General features: G+C 38.3%; 1 protein-coding gene across 1 annotated transcript in view; it reads right to left on the bottom strand.

Moving 5' to 3' along the window:
* Positions 1-18,829, bottom strand: part of HERC3 (HECT and RLD domain containing E3 ubiquitin protein ligase 3) — an 809,237-nt gene that overhangs the window by 185,430 nt on the left and 604,978 nt on the right. The gene's annotated exons all lie outside the window — the stretch shown is intronic.

Genomic DNA, 18,829 nt, shown 5'->3' with positions numbered 1-18,829 from the left:
AAGTTGATTGGTATTTATTCTTTCGCTTTCAAGAAGGGTTTGCCTTATAGCATCTTATTGAACTATAATAAGTGGCAAACTTAATAGAAAAAAATGCTGTCCCAGTTCTGTATGCACTTTTTATTTAACATTATTTACATAATTCTTATTATCCTCTCCCTTTTCTTTACTTGCAGATATTGCAAAAGTGAAAAGGAGATTATTGATATTTTCTCAGAACTTGGCGTCCAGAATTATAATTTTCCCCTCATTCCCCTGTTGGTTGCCTAGTTCTTAGAATCATCACTCCCTTAATTAATTGAATCTTCACAGGGTATTGAATTTAAGTATCTGAGACCATTATTGCTGAATAGTTTCTTAGAAACAGCCCAGACCCATATCAAATACAAGTTGTATTTAATGATTTTTAAAATTTTGTTCTTGAAGCTACAATGCTAATATTTCTCATGTGAGAATAAGAACCCAAAGGACACCCCACAGTATACCCAGTTGAATACGCTGGGTTTCAGAAAAACACGTTACACTCATGACCTTGAATGCACACTGTTATGAAAGCCAGGAGAATGTGTTCATTGTGATGATGTATAATGAAACTTCTTAAACTCCCCCCAAACCAAATAAAAGAAGAACATTTTGATTAAATAAAAGAAAGTGAAAAGGTAACAACTGACACCACAGAAATATAAAGGACTGTAAGAAAATGCTATGAAGATCTGTATGTCAAAAAATTGGACAACCTAGGTGAAATGGATTAATTCCAAAAAAATATACAGTCTTCCAAGACTCAATCTGGAGGAATCAGAAAACTTCAACAGATCAATTACAACAAATGAAATCGAAACAGTTATCAAAAAACTCCCAGCAAATAAAAGTCCTGGACAGAATGGCTTCATAGACAAATTTTATCAAACATTCAAAGAAGAACTAACAGCTATCCTTCTCAAGCTATTCCAAAAAATTCAAGAGGAGGTAGGACTTCCAAACTCATTTTATGATGTAAGCATTGTCTTTAATCCACAACCAGGTAAAGATACTACAAAGAAAGAAAACTATATGCCAATTTCACTGATGAACATAGATGCTAAAATTTTCAACAAAATATTAGCAAACTGGATCCAGCAATATATATATATTAAAAAGATCATACATCATGATCAAAGGAGATTTATTCCAGGGAGGCAAGGCTGATAAAATATTCATAAATCAATAAATATAATTCATCACATAGACATAAGGAAGGATAAAAACCACATGATTATATGAATAGATGCAGAAAAAGCATTTGATAAAATCCAGCACCCATTTATGATCAAAACTATGAAAAAAGTGAGAATACAGGGAACATACCTCAAAATCATAAAGGCCATCTATGACAAACCCACAGCCAACATCATACTCAATGGGCAAAATTAAAAACAATACCTTTAAGATCGCTTGACCAGTGGTGGCGCAGTGGATAAAGCATAGACCTGGAAATGCTGAGGTCGCCGGTTTGAAACCCTGGGCTTGCCTGGTCAAGGCACATATGGGAGTTGATGCTTCCAGCTCCTCCCCCCCCTTCTCTCTCTGTCTTTCTCTTTCCCTGTCTGTCTCTCTTTCTCTCTCCTCTCTAAAATGAATAAATAAAATAAAAAAAAATACCTTTAAGATCAGGAACAAGGCAGGGCTGCCCCCTTTCACCACTCTTATTCAACTTAGTTCTAGAGGTCTTAGCCACAGTAATCAGACAGGAAGAAGAAATAAAAGGCATCTAAATTGGAAAAGAAGAAGGAAAACTCTCACTATTTGTTGAGGACATGATACTGTAAACAGAAAACCCTAAAGTCTCAGTCAAAAAATAGTAGACCTAATAAATAAATTAGGCAAGGTGCAGGGTATAAAATTAATATTCAGAAATCAGTGGCATTTTTATACACCAACAATAAACTGTCAGAAAGAGAAATTAAGGAAACAATTCCTTTCACTACTGCAACAAAGAAAATAAAGTACCTAGGAATAAATTTAACCAAGGAGGTAAAAGACTTGTACTCAGGAAATTATAAGACATTGAAAAAAGAAATCATGAAAGATACAAAGAAGTGGAAGCATATGCCATGTTCATGGATAGGAAGAATAAACATCATTAAAATGTCTATACTACCCAAAGCAATCCATAGATTTATTGCAAGTCCTATTAAAATACCAAGGGCATACGTCACAGATCTTGAACAAATATTCCCAAAATTTATATGGAAACAAAAAAGAACACTAATTGCCTCAGCAATATTGAAAATGAAGAACAAAGTGGGAGGTATCACTTCGTGATATCAAGTTATACTACAAGGCCTTTGTAATCAAAACAGCTTGGTAGTGGCATAAAAAGAGGCATACAGATCAATGGAATAGAACAGAGAATCCAGAAATAAACTCACACCTTTATGGTCAATTTATATTTGACAAAGGAGGCAAGAGTATACAATGGAGTAAAGACAGTCTCTTTAATAAATGGTGCTGGGAAAATTGGACAGGTATGTCGGGAGCCGATCAACAACTGCTGGCTGACAAGGTCACAGCAGGAGAAGACTCACAACTGCTGGCTGACAAGGTCACAGCAGAAGAAGATCAAAAACTGCTGATTGACAAAGTCACAGCAGAGAAGACCAACAGCTGCTGGTTGACAAATTCACCACAGTGAAGACCAATGGCTGTGGGTTGACAAAGTCACCGCAAAGGAAAGGCACAACGATACTTCCCCCTTTGACTTTTTGAATTAATCTGGCCTTATATCCCCCCTTTTCTGGGTGTGTGCTATTATTTATGGCACAGGGATAATAGTACCATGCTTTCCCTGTAGATTCGTAGTGATTTCTTTGGGAATGAGACAGAGGGTGTGTGTTCCACAGAAAAGCCTGTAAGCCCCTTGAACTGGGCTCATAGACATAAGAGGCTGGCTATGATATCCCTCGTAAAGGGTTAAGTCTGTAGGAGAATTCCTTCTTAATCATGTTAGAAAGAATAGATTGTGACTTGTGAATGGGTAGGAGGCAGTGGCTGTGCACAGAGCACCTTTCGGCCTTCACTTAATTCATCATTTTTCCTCCCTAGCCTTTTCATGTGATAGAGTAGAGAAACTTTCCTTTCTTCTTGCTTACCTGACCTGCAGATGGTGGAACACTCTGAGAAGAATATAGTTAGAACTTAACTAGTGTGTGAATATAGTAAATAAATAAAATTTGACTAGACAATAGAATCTTAGGAAAGGAGTAATGGAATGGCCCATTGCATGGCCTGGGATGGGAACGCAGTCAGCAAGAAAATAATGTTTTGCTAAGAGACTTGTTTTATGACTGAAGGCAGTTGCTGGACTTTCTCAGTGAGACACTCTCATGAGGTTTGTGTACTTTCCAAGATTTTTTCTTCAGATAATGAGAGGAATGTGGGGGGATCCACAGAAGCAATAGCAATAAATGTCTTCTGAAATTATGTTGCTACTAAGCTATCTTGCAAGTGCACTCTATATATCTTTAAGTAAAAGTTACTCTTAATGTTATGTCAATTTCTTAATGGGCAAGCCTTTTGTAAACTTGTGAGAAAAGTTAGGACACTGCATAAACTCAAGGCCATTTGCCTGAGCAAGCAGTGGTCCTTTGCTAATCCTTAATGATTTCGTCTGTTAATCTCTCTCTGCCCCTTGACTCACAACAACAGTAAAGTTGAGTTATTAGTTAGTACTAATCCTTTAAAAGCTTTTACCAATGTTGTTATTGTTATTCAAGTTATTTTATAGTTGTACTTTGAGTGAATTGCCATCTGATTTGTAGTTTGTGGATATGAATTAACTGTTATCTGGAAACATGTAGACATAGTGAGACAGAAGCAATGATTAATACCATGTAATTGTAACTCAGTGTGTGTGTATAAAAAGGGAGCTGTACTAGCATTTGGCGGAGATGCCTGGCAGTAAATGCTAACTAGAGAATAAAGAGAAAGAAAAGAATTCGGCTCTCTCACTCGATTCGCGCCGACGCCATCTCTTCCTGTGGGACTCCTGGATTCCCCCCGGGGCTGGACCCCGGCACAGGTATATGCAAAAAAAGTGAAACTAGACCACTAACTTACACCATTCACAAAAATAAACTCAAAATGGATAAAAGACTTAAATGTAAATCGCAAAACCATAAAAATCTTGGAAGAAAACATAGACAGTAAACTCTCTGATATCTCTCGTAGCAATATTTTTGCTGATACATCTCCACAGGCAAGTGAAATAAAGGACAAAATAAACAAATGGGACTATGTCAGTTTAAAAAGCTTTTGCACAGCAAGGACACTATTAACAAAATAAACACCCCATACAATGGGAGAACATATTTGCCAATATGTCTGATAAGGGGTTAATAACCAAAATTTTTAAAGAGCTTCTAAAATGCAACACCAGTAATATAAACAATCCAATTAAAAAATGGGCAAAGGAAATGAATAGACATTTCTCCAAAGAGGACATACAGATGGCTGACAGCATATGAAAAAATGTTCAATGTCACTAATCATCAGAAAAATGCATATTCAAACCACAATGAGATATCACCTCACATCAGTCATAATGACTCTCATTAACAAATCAACACACAATAAGCGCTGGTGAGGATGTGGAGAAAAGGGAACCCTGCTGCACTGCTGGTGGGAATGCAGACTGTAGAAAACAGTACGGCATTTCCTTAAAAAATAAAAGTGGAACTGCCTTTTGACCCAGCTATTCCACTTTTAGGAATATACCATACCTTAAGAATTCCAAAACACTGATTCAAAAGAATATGTGCACTCCCATGTTTATTGCAACATTGTTTACAACAGTCAAGATCTGGAAACAGTCCAAGAGTCCATCAGTGGATGACTGGATTAAAAAGTTGTAGTACATATACACAATGGAATACTACATAACTATGAAAAAGAATGAAATCTTACCTTTTGTGATGGCATGGATGGATCTGGAGATTCTTATGCTAAGTGAAATGAGCCAGGCAGAAAAAGAAAAATATCGTATAATCTCCCTTTTATGTGAAATCTAATGAACATGGTGAACTGAGGAATGGAATAGAGGCAGAGGAGGGGTCATAGGGAGCAGAGGGAGAGCTGTCAGAGGGAAGGGGGATGAGGAGATGGGATCAGAGAAGGTGAAGGGATTAGTGAAATTATATATACATAACACATAGATACAGATAACAGGACAGCAAATCCCAGAGGGAATGGGGGAGGGAGTTAAAGGAAGGGGGCAAAGGAGGGTGAAGATGTTATATTGAGTGGGACATTTGCATTTATGTCAGCAGAATTAATTTTAAAAAAATAATTAAAAAAAAATTAAAAACAGAATAAATTGAGGCAGAAGCCAGGGGTCTAAGCAATGTGGAGGGAAGTACAGATGGTGGTGGTTCAACTTAGTTATTTTAGATTCTAACCTTGAAGCATGAAAATGAATGTCACGGCCCAGCTGACTGGTCTGCTGCTGCAACTATACTGATTACCTTGGTCAAAAATGGACTCTTTATCTGCCTGAGATTAAACATGTAGAAGAAACCATCATGGAATATACATTAGGTGAATCAGGGTGAGAGGCAAGACTAAATTGGGGAAGTTCCCTGCAATTTATAAATGGCTGTGGAGGTGTACATGTTTATAGCTTAATGATTAGAAAGTTGCCTCTGGAGTCAGATTGTCTGGAATTGAATCAGATTTTAGTTAATTTGATTTAATAATGGGCCCCTACTTTTTGTCTGCATTTCTTCAACTGTAAAATGGAGACCGTAATAGTACCGACCTCACAGGGTTGTCTGAGATTAAATGAGATAATGTGATAAAACACTTAGAACAGTATTTGCCATATAATGAGCTCCCAATATATATCAGCAATTATAGATGTTGCCTAGAGCTCAGTGACTCATTTTGATCTATATACATAGGTCACTTTTTTCTGCTCAATAATCTATTCTTCAACTATGTCTTTGATTGTCTTCTTCAAATGTTTCTCAATCAGGAGTGATTTTTCCCTGAGGGACATTGGGCTATATCTGGAGACATTTTTGATTGTCACAACTTGAGGGAAGGGGGCTTGCTGGTATCTAATAAGTAGATGTTAGAGCTGCTACAAAACATCCTGAGATACAGAAATGCTGCTAAACAAACATGCTAGAAACCCACAATAAAGAGTTATCCAACTTCAAATGTCAATAGTGCCAAGGTTGAGAAATTCTGACCTGGACGCATTTCTAGTAACCAGAAAAATTTCATCTACAGCAATTTTGAAGGAATAAGATGTTACATTCTCTTCCTCTCAATTCTCAAAGCCCGAAAACTCCAAAAAGATTGGAATATACATAATGCCGCCACCCTCAGTCGGTACCGCCACTCGGATTTATCCTTGTCCCTTCCTCTGGGAGAGCTCTGGAGTTGGAGGTATGGTAGGACTTATACAGGGTGGGGGAAAAGCAGGTTTACAGTTGTTTGCATGAAAAAATACAATAATTAATAAATAATAATACAAGAATAAATTGTGTTTCATGTGCCCACAACTGTAAACCTACTTGGGCCCCTGCCTGTACATGCCAGAATGAGGTGGGCCGTTTCGCTTCCTTCCCAGATCCTACCCAGTCACATGCAGGGGTTGTAATTCTCAGGTAGATATTGATTGATTTTGTTGGGTAGAGGTGAGTGGGGATAGGGAAATCTATAATCCAGCTGCCTCAGAAAATAGTGCCTGTGCATTCAGGCATGTTAGAGAGGGAAGATGGAAGGTCTTTATATCTATTTTCAGTTAGGAAGGATCAGTCTGTTTCTGGAAGCATCATATAGGTGGTCTATCAAATATTTTTATTTTCTAATTGTGTTTTGTTGCTTCACAGATGGTAAAAATTCACTTTAGATCCTGGCAATAGACTCGGAAACCCTACTATTTTTTTTGAAAAGTTTGAAGTTTTCATCTTTTCTATAATAGTGTTTTTCAACCCCCAGTCAATGGACCGGTCTGCCAGAAATTTCATGTCAGTTCACAGAAGAGTTAACCACCCTGATGTTGTGCAAAGATTACAGACCCAATGATCTTAGTCAAATTCACTTATTCTCAGGGTGATCTCTGCCTTAGTGGTCCCCAAAAATAATTCTGTCCCCACCAGTCCCTAAGAATAAAAAGGTTGAAAACCGCCATTCTGGAACATCACAGGTCTTTTCACTGACAGCTCTTCAAGCTGTTGGGCCGCAAACCAAGTATCCTTTAAATTAACTACGTACTTTCTCTTTTTTCCTGCTGATTTGTTTTGGAAAGGGCACACTGAGGCATAAGAACCTCTTTTGGGGTCATTAATAAATTTTTGTGAGGATTTTCCTTTTCTCAGATTTGCAGAGTTGTTAGATTTCAAATCAATGAAAAGATATGGGGCTGAAGTGAAGCTCTGATTTCTCTGGGTCACCATCCTATCATCTTATCCCAGAATTCCAGATTTTCAGAAGCCAGAGTAGACACATGGTCCATGGTTTACTGATCCCCAGAGATGCTGCCTGGTAGCAGTGTGAATAAATGGTTACATTGCACATCTTTCCAATTTTAGGTTAAAATATTCAGCTAAAAATGTCATCTAATCAAGACATTAAGCTTTATAAGAACTGGAAGTAACTGGATTATAAACCTGATTAGCTTTATTTTCCATGTGCACATAAAGAATATTTTTAATGACTGCTGAGTAAGCTAAATTTTCATTTTCTTCTACAAATGGCTATAGATTTTCTTTTTCTCAGCAAATACTTATCTTGAATATATGCAGATGCCAAAACCCAGCTGTTTCTCTTTGTAAGAAAAAGGCAGTCTTAATTAGTTTTTGTAATATATACATAACTTTTATTCCAACAGAATACAACACTCAAAAAATAATGCTTTAATTAAAATCCAGTGAGTACACTTCCTGTTCTTTCTCTGTCTTTATAGTCTTGTCCCATATTTTTGCATCTGATACTGAAGAAGTATCACCAAAATATAACTTTTCAGATAAAAAAATCAAATTACCAACTTTATTTCGACTGAAGAGTATATGATTAAAATTTCTCTATTTATGTAACTTTAGTTACAGGCTTCATGAAGAAAAAGACTGTTATTATATCAATTTTACATATTGATAAGCCAATTTTGGGTTGAAAAATGGCTTAAGGCTACATACACTTCAGTAACTGTCACCAACTGAACAAGGGCCATACTCTAAACTTCTGAGTTCTTATTCTTTAATAGAGTATAATTGATATTATCAGGAAATCTATATTGTCAAAACTGATTATTTTGAAAGATTTCTTCTTTGGAGCTGTATGATATTATCTAAGTTGAATGTGTGTTATTGGAAACTCACAACTCTTTTAGCACATACTTGGAAGCCAATCACATTAGGGCTACCATAGCACAGTACCACAGACCAACTAAGTAACACAAATTTATTTTCTTATAATTCCCGAGGTTGGACGTCTGAGATCAAGGTGTTTGGAAAGACTGGTGTCTTCTGAGGCCTCTCTCCTTGGATTATAGAAGGCTGTCTTCTCCCAGTGTCTTCACATGGTCCCTACTCTGTACACATCTCTGTCCTCATTTCTTCTTCTTATAAAACACCCGTCATATTGGATTAGTGCCCAACCTAATGACCTAATTTTAACTTAATTGCCTCTTTAATCCTACTTCTAAATATAGTTACATCTTGAGGAACTGTGGGTTAAGACTTCAACATATAAATTTTGAAGGGGCACAATTCAACCCATAACATTATCAAAAATCCAGAAATAGTAAAATCAAAACCACCAGATCAATCAATAGTATTTAGAAAGACTTTATTGTGGATATAAGAAAAGTTCACATTCTGGGAGCTTCCAAATGTAAAACTAATATGAAGTTCAGGGGTATTATATTACAATATGGCTTATAAAGTCAAAATGGGAAGTTGTTTAACCTTTACAGTGATTGATTATGATTATTACAATGGAGGTTTTCAGATGTCTGAGGATTGGTTAAAAGTGATTGTCCTACATGAACAGACACTTCTCCCAGGAAAAAATACAAATGGCCAACAGATATATGAAAAGATGCTCATCTTCATCAGTTATTAGAGAAATGCAAATCAAAACTGCAATGAGATACCACCTCACACCTGTTAGATTAGCTATTATTAACAAGACAGGTAATAGCAAATGTTGGAGAGGTTGTGGAAAAAAAGAACCCTCATACACTGTTGGTGGGAATGTAAAGTAGTACAACCATTATGGAAGAAAGTATGGTGGTTCCTCAAAAAACTGAAAATAGAACTACCTTATGACCCAGCAATCCCTCTACTGGGTATATACCCCAAAAACTCAGAATCATTGATACGTAAAGACACATGCAGCCCCATGTTCATTGCAGCATTGTTCACAGTGTCCAAGACATGGAAACAACCAAAAAGCCCGTCAATAGATGACTGGATAAAGAAGATGTGGCACATATACACTATGGAATACTACTCAGCCATAAGAAATGATGACATCGGATCATTTACAGCAAAATGGTGGGATCTTGATAACATTATACGAAGTGAAATAAGTAAATCAGAAAAAACCAGGAACTGCATTATTCCATACGTAGGTGGGACATAAAAGTGAAACTAAGAGACATTGATAAGAGTGTGGTGGTTACGGGGGGAGGGGGGAGAGGGAGAGGAAAAGGGGGAGGGGGAGGGGCACAAAGAAAACTAGATAGAAGGTGACAGAGGACAATCTGACTTTGGGTGATGGGTATGCAACATAATTGAATGACAAGATAACCTGGACTTGTTATCTTTGAATATATGTATCCTGATTTATTGATGTCGCCCCATTAAAAAAATAAAATTATTTTTTAAAAAAGTGATTGTCCTATACTATTTTTAGGAAGATAAGTTTATGATTATCACATATACAAGAAAAAAAAAAACCTAAGTTAATTTTTACTTATGTTCAAGAAATAAGTTAAGAGTTAGTTGTGCTGATTGGCTTAAATAGCTTTGCCTGCCAAGGAATTTTCAAGTCCTGTTTCCATTTTGTATTTAATTTTAACAACACCAATTCAGTCCTCTCATATTTTTCACTTAGATTAGGTGGAATAAAGTAGTTCCAGATAACCATTTTTATACAGAAAAATTAGATCTAAATTATATTCAAACTGTAGTCAGATTATACACAAGCACAGGTTGTTTAGAGATTCCCAAATGCTTCTTGTTAAGAGTGGCAGATCTGGGTGACCAACAAATCTCATAAGCTTCAGGATATTAAAATCCTGTAAAAAAAAAAAAAATAATGGTCGAAGTATAATGGAAATTACACATCTTCAAGAATCAACGCTCTGGTTATATATACTTGAGATTTTTGTATCTGAATTCTCCAGGTTTCACATGAAGTCTATCCTTCTTGGACTCGGGGCTGGGAGTTGAAGGGCAGTGACTGAGAGTTCAGAAAGAATCTTTAGAAAATATTTTCAAACCCAAACTACTTTCTATTTTTGCTACTTAGCTTAGAGCCATAGGCATTCAAAGTCCTCACAGGCAGAGGTGGATTAAGGTCGGTTGAGGCCCCGGGTGCAGAAGAAAATATTGAGCCCCTTAAAAAAAGAGAGAGAGACAGGGAAAATAAAAATACATGTTAACTATATTTTTAAATAAATAAAAAATATTATGTACTATTAAAGTTAAAATTGCACATATAAAACCAAACTTAGTGTCATTAGAAAAAAAGTGTGAAGTTGAGGTTTTGCGGGGCCCTTTGGAAGTCGGGGCTCACTGGTGTGTACCCAGTGCACCCGCTGTTTAATCTGCCTCTGCTTACAGGCTACTATTGCTTTAAAACATGAATCATCCCACTTACTTTTGGAGCCATTCCCATTACTAATATGTTTATTACCACAAATGACTTGTTTACTAGCTGTGATACTCAATTGCCCTAAGACACATTATCCTCATGTCTAAAATGGAGTGGGGGGAATGCTACCTACCTCACAGGGTTGATATGAGAATTAAGTGAGATGATGGTATTAAATATTTGGGATGATGTAAGTATGGAATGAATACTTGCCAACATCAGCTATACTCCATGAAAGCAGAAGCCATATCTGTCAAAACTACTGGAACTACTGTATACCAAGTTCTTGGGAAACAGGAAGTACTCAAAAAATAGGTGTTCAGTTGGAAGCGCCTGTGTGACCGAGTAGGTGGTGGGATCTTGCTCGCTGACTAGTCCTTTCCTTGTCTTACTTGTTTGAGCTTCAACAGAATTCAAAATATCTGGCAGTAATGCTGGGAAGGACTCCACAGGGGCCAACACAAAGGTGGTTTCTGGCTCACAGAAAGCCGGCTTGCTGTTTCCCATAAGCCATATTTATGGACACCTGAAATCTAGGACTATCAGCCATGAAGGTGTGGGCAACTACTGTTGTGTACAGTGCAGTCATCCCCAAGTACCTCGCCCAGAGGTACTGGAATTGACAGGAAATGCATCAAAAGACTTAAAGGTAAAAGCATTACCCCTCCTCATTTGCAATTTGCTATTTGTGGAGATGAAGAATTGGACTCTCTCATCAAGACTACCAATTGCTGGTGGTGATGGCATTCCACACATCCACAGATCTCTGCCTGGACAGAAAGGGTTGCCTGGATTTCTTACTATCTCTAAATAGTAACAGCTACCCAGTGTAGGTGATTCCAGTGGACTGTAAGTCTGTGAAAGATACAATTTTGCCTTTTTGTAATTCTCTTTGGGCAAGCTGAAAGTTTATATTGCTTTCCAACCAACCAAATTTCTGCATTCCACTTCTAACCATATATAAGTGATACTGTGGCTTCAAAGAAGCTATTTATTCTGAAATAGTGAGTTTTGATTGAGTCATCTAAAAGAACTAGAAAAAGAACAGCAAGTAAAGCCCAAATGTAGTAGAAGGAAGGAAATAATAAAGATCAGAGCAGAAATAAATGACATAGAGGCTAAAGGAACAATACTGAGGATCAATGAAACTAGGAGCTGGTTCTTTGAAAAGGTAAACAAGATTGATCAACCTTTAACTAGACTCACCAAGAAAAATAGAGAGAGGACTCAAATAAATAAAATTAGAAATGAGAATGGAGAAATAACAACTGACACAACAGAAATACAAAATATTGTAAGAAAATACTATGAAGGACTGTATGCCAAAAAACTAGACAACCTAGATGAAATGGACAAATTCCTTGAAACATACAATCTTCCAAAAATCAATCTGGAAGAATCAGAAAACCTAAACAGACCGATTACACCAAATGAGATCGAAACAGTTATCAAAAAACTCCCAACAGCCTGACCTGTGGTGGCGCAGTGGATAAAGCATCGACCTGGAAATGCTGAGGTCGCCGGTTCGAAACCCCGGGCTTGCCTGGTCAAGGCACATATGGGAGTTGATGCTTCCAGCTCCTCCCCCTTTCTCTCTCTCCCTCTCTCTCTCCTCTCTAAAAATTAATAAATAAAATTAAAAAAAAAAAAAAAACTCCCAACAAAGAAAAGTCCTGGGCCTGATGGCTTCACAAGTGAATTCTACCAAATATTCAAAGAAGAACTAACTCCTATCCTTCTCAAGCTATTTCAAAAAATTCAAGAGTTGACTTTTTAAAAAAACTATTTGGATTTTAATTGTGATGCAGAAGTTACAGAAATAAACTTTTCGTTTTGTAGAGACATTATTTTACTCCAGTGAATAAGCTCATTAAACATCATACTCTCCCTTTCCCCACCACAAAAAAAGAAAATTAGTATGTTCAGTGAACAAAAGAATTAACCTCAATCCAATTTGGGAATCATTTAAACAAAAATAAGAGGAGGCAAGAAGACAGAAGAGAGTGCTCTGCATTTATATTAATTTTCTTTAAGAAACATGTCAGTGCATTTATTTGAAAGGAAGAGAGAGAGACAGGAAGGGAGAGGGCGAGAAGCATCTATTTTTAGCTCCTTTTACTTTAGTTGTTCATTGATTGCTTTTTATATATGCCTTGATGGGGGCCAAGCCAGTGTCTCCTTGCTCAAACCAGCGACCTTGGGCTTTCATGCCAGTGACCTTTGGACTCAAGCTGACAAGGGATCATGATGATCCCCTGCTCACGCCAGCAACCCTGCCCTGACGAGACCATGCTCAGTGCCGGAAACATCAGTGTTCCGGGTCAATGCTTTATCTTCTGTGCCACCACCAGTCAGGTACGTCAGTTCATTTTCAAAGCATTTTATAATAGCCTCATGGCTTTAAAAGACTGTTTTATTACTAAGAAAATTAGTTTTTCTTTCACAACTTCATGAAACACGTCACTCAAATCTACATCTGTTGGGCTGTTTTTAAGAATTTTTTGTCTTGAGAAAAACAAAAATAACCCTGCATACTATCCCACCCTAAATATTTGAAATTTGAAACCGCTTATTTCTATATCCACTCCCCACACTATACATGCCAGTGAAACACTTTAGAAATGCCAATGGCTGGAAGGAAAAAGAAGCCATAATGGTTCTCAACCACCTACTCGGGCCTTGGTTTTGCCTCCTTTTCCCTGTCTATCAGCTGCGCTAGAAGGTGTGGTGTGGAGATGGAAATGTTAAAAACAACATTAACTAAAAAATAGGAAGAAGTGGGCACTGCCCTGGACACAGACATGCCCCCCTCACTCCGTGGAATTCGGGGAGCAACAAGAATACTGACAGAGGAACAAAGGGAATGAAAGTACAGTTCTTCCCATCCTCTCCCTTCATCTCCCCTTGCAGCCCTGGACTCCTGTGCAGTCCTTTGAGCAGGAGCTGTCCAATCCCCAAAGGCAAGGTGGTACTGGCAGATGTATATACATTTAGATCAATGAAATAGGAATGAAAGTCCAGAAATAAACTAACATTTACAGTTAATTGATTTTCAACTAGGGTCTCAAGACAGTTCAATAAGGGTATAAAGAATAGTCTTTTCAACAAACGGTGTTGGAACGGCTGTATATTCACGTGCAAAAGAATAAAGTTGGAGTCCTACTTCACACCATATAAAAAGAATTTCACTAAAAATTGTTCCAAGACCTAAATATAAGAGCTAAAGCTAGGGAACTCAGAGAAGAAAACACAGGTGTAAATTTTTGTGAACTTGGATTAGGTGATAGTCTCTTAGACAAGACACCAAAAGAAATTTTGTTCTCCAACCACATTATCAAAAAGTGAAAAGACCACGCCCAAAATGAGAGAAAATATTTGCAAATCATATATCCGATCAGAGACTTAGATCCAGAATATATGTAAAACTCTTACAACTCAATAATTTAAAAAAGAACCCAATTTTAAAAATGTCCAAAAAATGTCAACAGATATTTCTCCAAAGAAGATATACATATTGCTAATAAACAAATGAAAAAATAGCTCAACATAATTAGCTATGAAGGAAATGCAAATCAAAACCACATGGAAATACCATGTCATACTCTCTAAGATGTCCAGAACCAAAGAGACAGATAATAAAAAGTCCTGGCAAGGATGTGGAGAAACTGCAACACTTGTACATTGCTGGTGGGGTTTTAAAAGGGCATAGCTGCTTCTGAAACAAGCTGGAAGTTCCTCAAAAGGTTAAACATATGACAGACCAATTCCACTTCTAGGTATATACTCAAGCTAAATAAAAACATATGTACAGGTATATAAAAATTTTAACACAAGTGTTCACAACAACATTATTTATATTAGCCAACACTTGGAAACAACCCAACGTCTACCGACTGATGAATGGTTAAATAAATGTGGTATTTCCATACAAATGAATATTACTTGTCAATAAAATGGAATGAAGTACTGATATATGCTACAACATGGATGAACCTTGAAAACATTATACTAAATGAAAGTAGACAGTCACAAAGGACTATATATTGTATGTATATACTTACACTTTCTAGCCAAAAAAATTATAAAGCAATTCTGACTTACACCACTGTTCTAACAAAGAATACAAAATTAGATCTGCCCCAGCCGTGGGCGGGGCGGGGTGGCAGGGAACGTTTGTGCCGCCTGTCATTGTGCGGCCCAGGCTGTGGTCCCGCAGTCTGTATTGACAGGCTGGCACCCGTAGCCACCTGCTTAGCCCTGCCCCGCTGATGCTGCCGTTCTTGTTGGTGCCGCTCTCAATGGTCCCCCAGCTCACCCTCCTAGCTGCCCACCCTACCCCACTTCAGGCCCTACAGCAAAGAGCACAGCTCATCTTGCAGATACCAGTGCCACTGACACCCAGGGTCACTTGGTGTCCCATGTGGTGTCCCAGGCAATGGTCCAGACAAAGGTTCGGGCTTGCTGGGCTGCCCTGGTTCAGAAGCCCATCTTCCCTGGAGGCAGTAAGAAGGGCCCTGGTGAGAATCTCTTCTACAAAGTGACTGTCTTACACCAAGTTCCTGTCCTGTGGCTGTGGCACAGGCCTGTCTCATGGTGCCCAGGCCATGGCACAGTGGTGTGGTAGACAGTTAGACACAAACAGAGAAAGGACTATAGGCCAGGCCCAGAAGATCACCAGAGCAGAAGGCCCCTGGTGCCTAGCTATGGGCAAAACTAGAAAAACAAGGATCTTACCCCCAGGATAACCTTTCCTTCAGGAGCATATTGCTGGTAATGTGGTTCAGACCCCCTTCTCTGACTTTTCCTCCTCTGCTTGTTGCTAGTCATGCCAGTTACACTCCCTTAGCAGCAAAGTGAACAACAGGGCCAGAGAATAGTCCTTAAACCTTAACCCCTGGGAGTAACATCTAGGCCTCAGTTGTGTTCTCAGCTCCAGGCCCAGAAAAGCAGCAAAATCAGACAAGTGATGCCACAGCTAACCTCAGGACCAGCTGCACTGACTAATAACCCCCTTCCCTGGTACTGACCAATCAGCGCAGATCATGACCCTAAAAAGATAGACTTGGAGAACTGATAAACATTCTATTGAGATCCTCCCCATGGGACCTCCCCTAAGATCTCCACCCTTAAAAGACCTAAGGACTGAAGACCTAGAATGCTCTTCTTCCGAGAGCAAGCCCACACCTTTCCCTTGCCCTGGGGACATATATCTCCTAAATTCTAAGGGTCCTCACAAGACTTGGAACCACAAGAGCGGTAGGCAGTGGTAGCTCATTCCAAGCTACTCCCACCCCCCGTCTCCAAGACCCTCTTTTCGCTGACTTCCAAGTGAGCCAAAGCAGCCCTGCCTAGGCTCTCTTGTTGTTTCATTTGTTCTAGGCCCTTTCTTGTTTCACTGTCTCCGGCTTTAATAAATTTACTCTCAAAATCACTTGGACTCGTGCTGTGAAAAATTTCCAGCATGAAGTCAAGAATTCATATATCACAGGGTCGCCCTAGGCAGACCTGAAGGGCCAGCTCCCCTGGTCTGGTAACAGGGCAGGGCGAGTGGGGTGGCACTCACATAAAGCCCCTAATTGGGACCTGCCTCTGGGCTGGCCTGACTGCAGCCTCCTTGGTGGTGTTCAGCATCTGCAATGGGCTGGTCCAGTCAATTAAAAAAATTTTTTTTGCCCGGCCGGTTGGCTCAGGGGTAGAGCATCGGCCTGGCGTGCAGAAGTCCCGGGCTCGATTCCCGGCCAGGGCACACAGGAGAAGCGCCCATCTGCTTCTCCACCCCTCCCCCTCTCCTTCCTCTCTGTCTCTCTCTTCCCCTCCCGCAGCGAAGCTCCATTGGAGCAAAGATGGCCCAGGCGCTGGGGATGGCTCCTTGGCCTTTGCCCCAGATGCTAGAATGGCTCTGGTCTCAACAGAGCGACGCCCCGGAGGGGCAGAGCATCGCCCCCTGGTGGACAGAGCGTCGCCCCCCTGGTGGGCGTGCCAGGTGGATCCCGGTCGGGCGCATGTGGGAGTCTGTCTGACTGTCTCTCCCCGTTTCCAGCTACAGAAAAATACAAAAAAAAAAAATTTTTTTTTTTGAATTATTATCGAGTCATTTAGTTGCAAGTGGCAGGATGTCCTTTTTTTGTGGCTGGATAATATATATCTATAACATTTTCTTTTTTAAATTAAATTTGTTAGGGTTAAAAAAGTATATAAAATTAGAAGTGAAATTTCACTAAACTAGTAACTTCTTATCTGGTTAATAAGACCAATCAGTTTAATAAAAATGCCAGCTATTTCATTATCAAACATAGATATTTTCTGAAATGTGATGCTATATTATATTTATATTATATTAATTATATTATACTAATTATTATATTATATGTGGGATAAGAAGAAAAGTAAAGGCACGGCTGGTTGGCTCAGTTGGTTAGAACGTTGTCTGGATAACCAAAGGCTGCAGTCAGAGCACATACAAGAATAAACCAATGAATGAATGAATCGGAGAAACAACAAATCTATGTTTTTGTCTCTCTCTCTCTCTCTCAAATTAGTACATAAATATTTTATTAAGTTAAAAAAAAGTAAACTTTTGAAACATGGTTTCTTCATAGTCTATCATGGAATTCCAATTCTAGACCCACAAAAAGTTTGAAAAAAGAGCCCTAGCAGAGGAATTATGTTACATGTATAAGGGGAACATGACATATTATTGAAGAATTACTGGAACCCTATTATTTTAATAACAGCAAGGTCTAAAAACAGTTTCTGAAACTCTGTGACAAAGCCTATTTAAATACCATCATATTCACCTGGGATTAATAATATCCAGAGTGTTTCCATTTTTATAGTGCACAAAAACAAAAACAACCATCTGCATAATTGAGCCATTTTTATAAAACAGGTTCTATAATGTGTGAAAGGACTAAAAAGTATATAAAAGAATCATTATTACTGACAATGACAAAAATATTACAGGATTTGATAGTCACCAATATCTCAAATTATTTTTCCTGGCATATGGATACCACTTCAGTAAAGTTAGACATACTTTATGACTTTTTGGACTAGTAATAATTGACTGTAAGTGAAATAAGCATACTTTTATTCTTTCTTTATTTTTATTTAATTTTTCTTAGGTGACAAGCAGGAAGACAGAGTGACAGACTCCTGCCTGTGCCCCAACTGGGATCCACTCAGCAAGCCCCTTACTGGTTGATGCTCTGCCCATCTGAAGCCGTTGCTCTGTTGCTTGGCAATGGAGCTATGTTAGTGCCTGAGGCACGATCATGGAGCCATTCTCATCACCTGGAGACAACTTGCTTCAACTGAGCCATGACTGTGGGAGAGGAAGCAGATGGTTACCTCTCCTCTGTGTCCTGACTGGGAATTGAACCTGGGACGTCCATACACAGAGCCAATGCTCTACCATTGAGCCAAAGGGTCAGGGCCTAATTATTTTTTTATTAAATTTTTTAACTTATGTTAACATGGATTCAAGTATCCCACTCAATAAACACCCTCATCCCTAACAACATGCCCCTCATTACAACCCTTTGTCCTCTATACCCCAAATTTCTTCCCGGCCCCCTCCCCTCTGGGATTTGCTGTTTTGCTGTTCTGTTATCTATATGTTATATATATATATATATATATATATATATATATATATATATATAAATTATATATATAATTTATATATAAAAACAGTATATATATATAAAATATATATATTATATATATTATATATATATTTTATATATATATAATATGTATTATATATATATAAAAAATATATATAAAATTTTACTAATCCCTTCACCTTCTCTGATCCCATCCCCTCATCTCTTCCTTCTGACAGCTGTCCCTCTGCTCTCTGTGACCCCACCTCTGCCTCTACTCCATTGCTCAATTCACCTTTATTACATTCCACATATAAGTGAGATTATATAATATATTCCTTTCTCTGCCTGGCTTA

The sequence above is a fragment of the Saccopteryx leptura genome, chromosome 5 (genome assembly GCF_036850995.1).
Source record: "Saccopteryx leptura isolate mSacLep1 chromosome 5, mSacLep1_pri_phased_curated, whole genome shotgun sequence".
NCBI classification, from domain to species: domain Eukaryota; kingdom Metazoa; phylum Chordata; class Mammalia; order Chiroptera; family Emballonuridae; genus Saccopteryx; species Saccopteryx leptura.
This window is presented reverse-complemented; position numbering and strand designations above follow the sequence as displayed.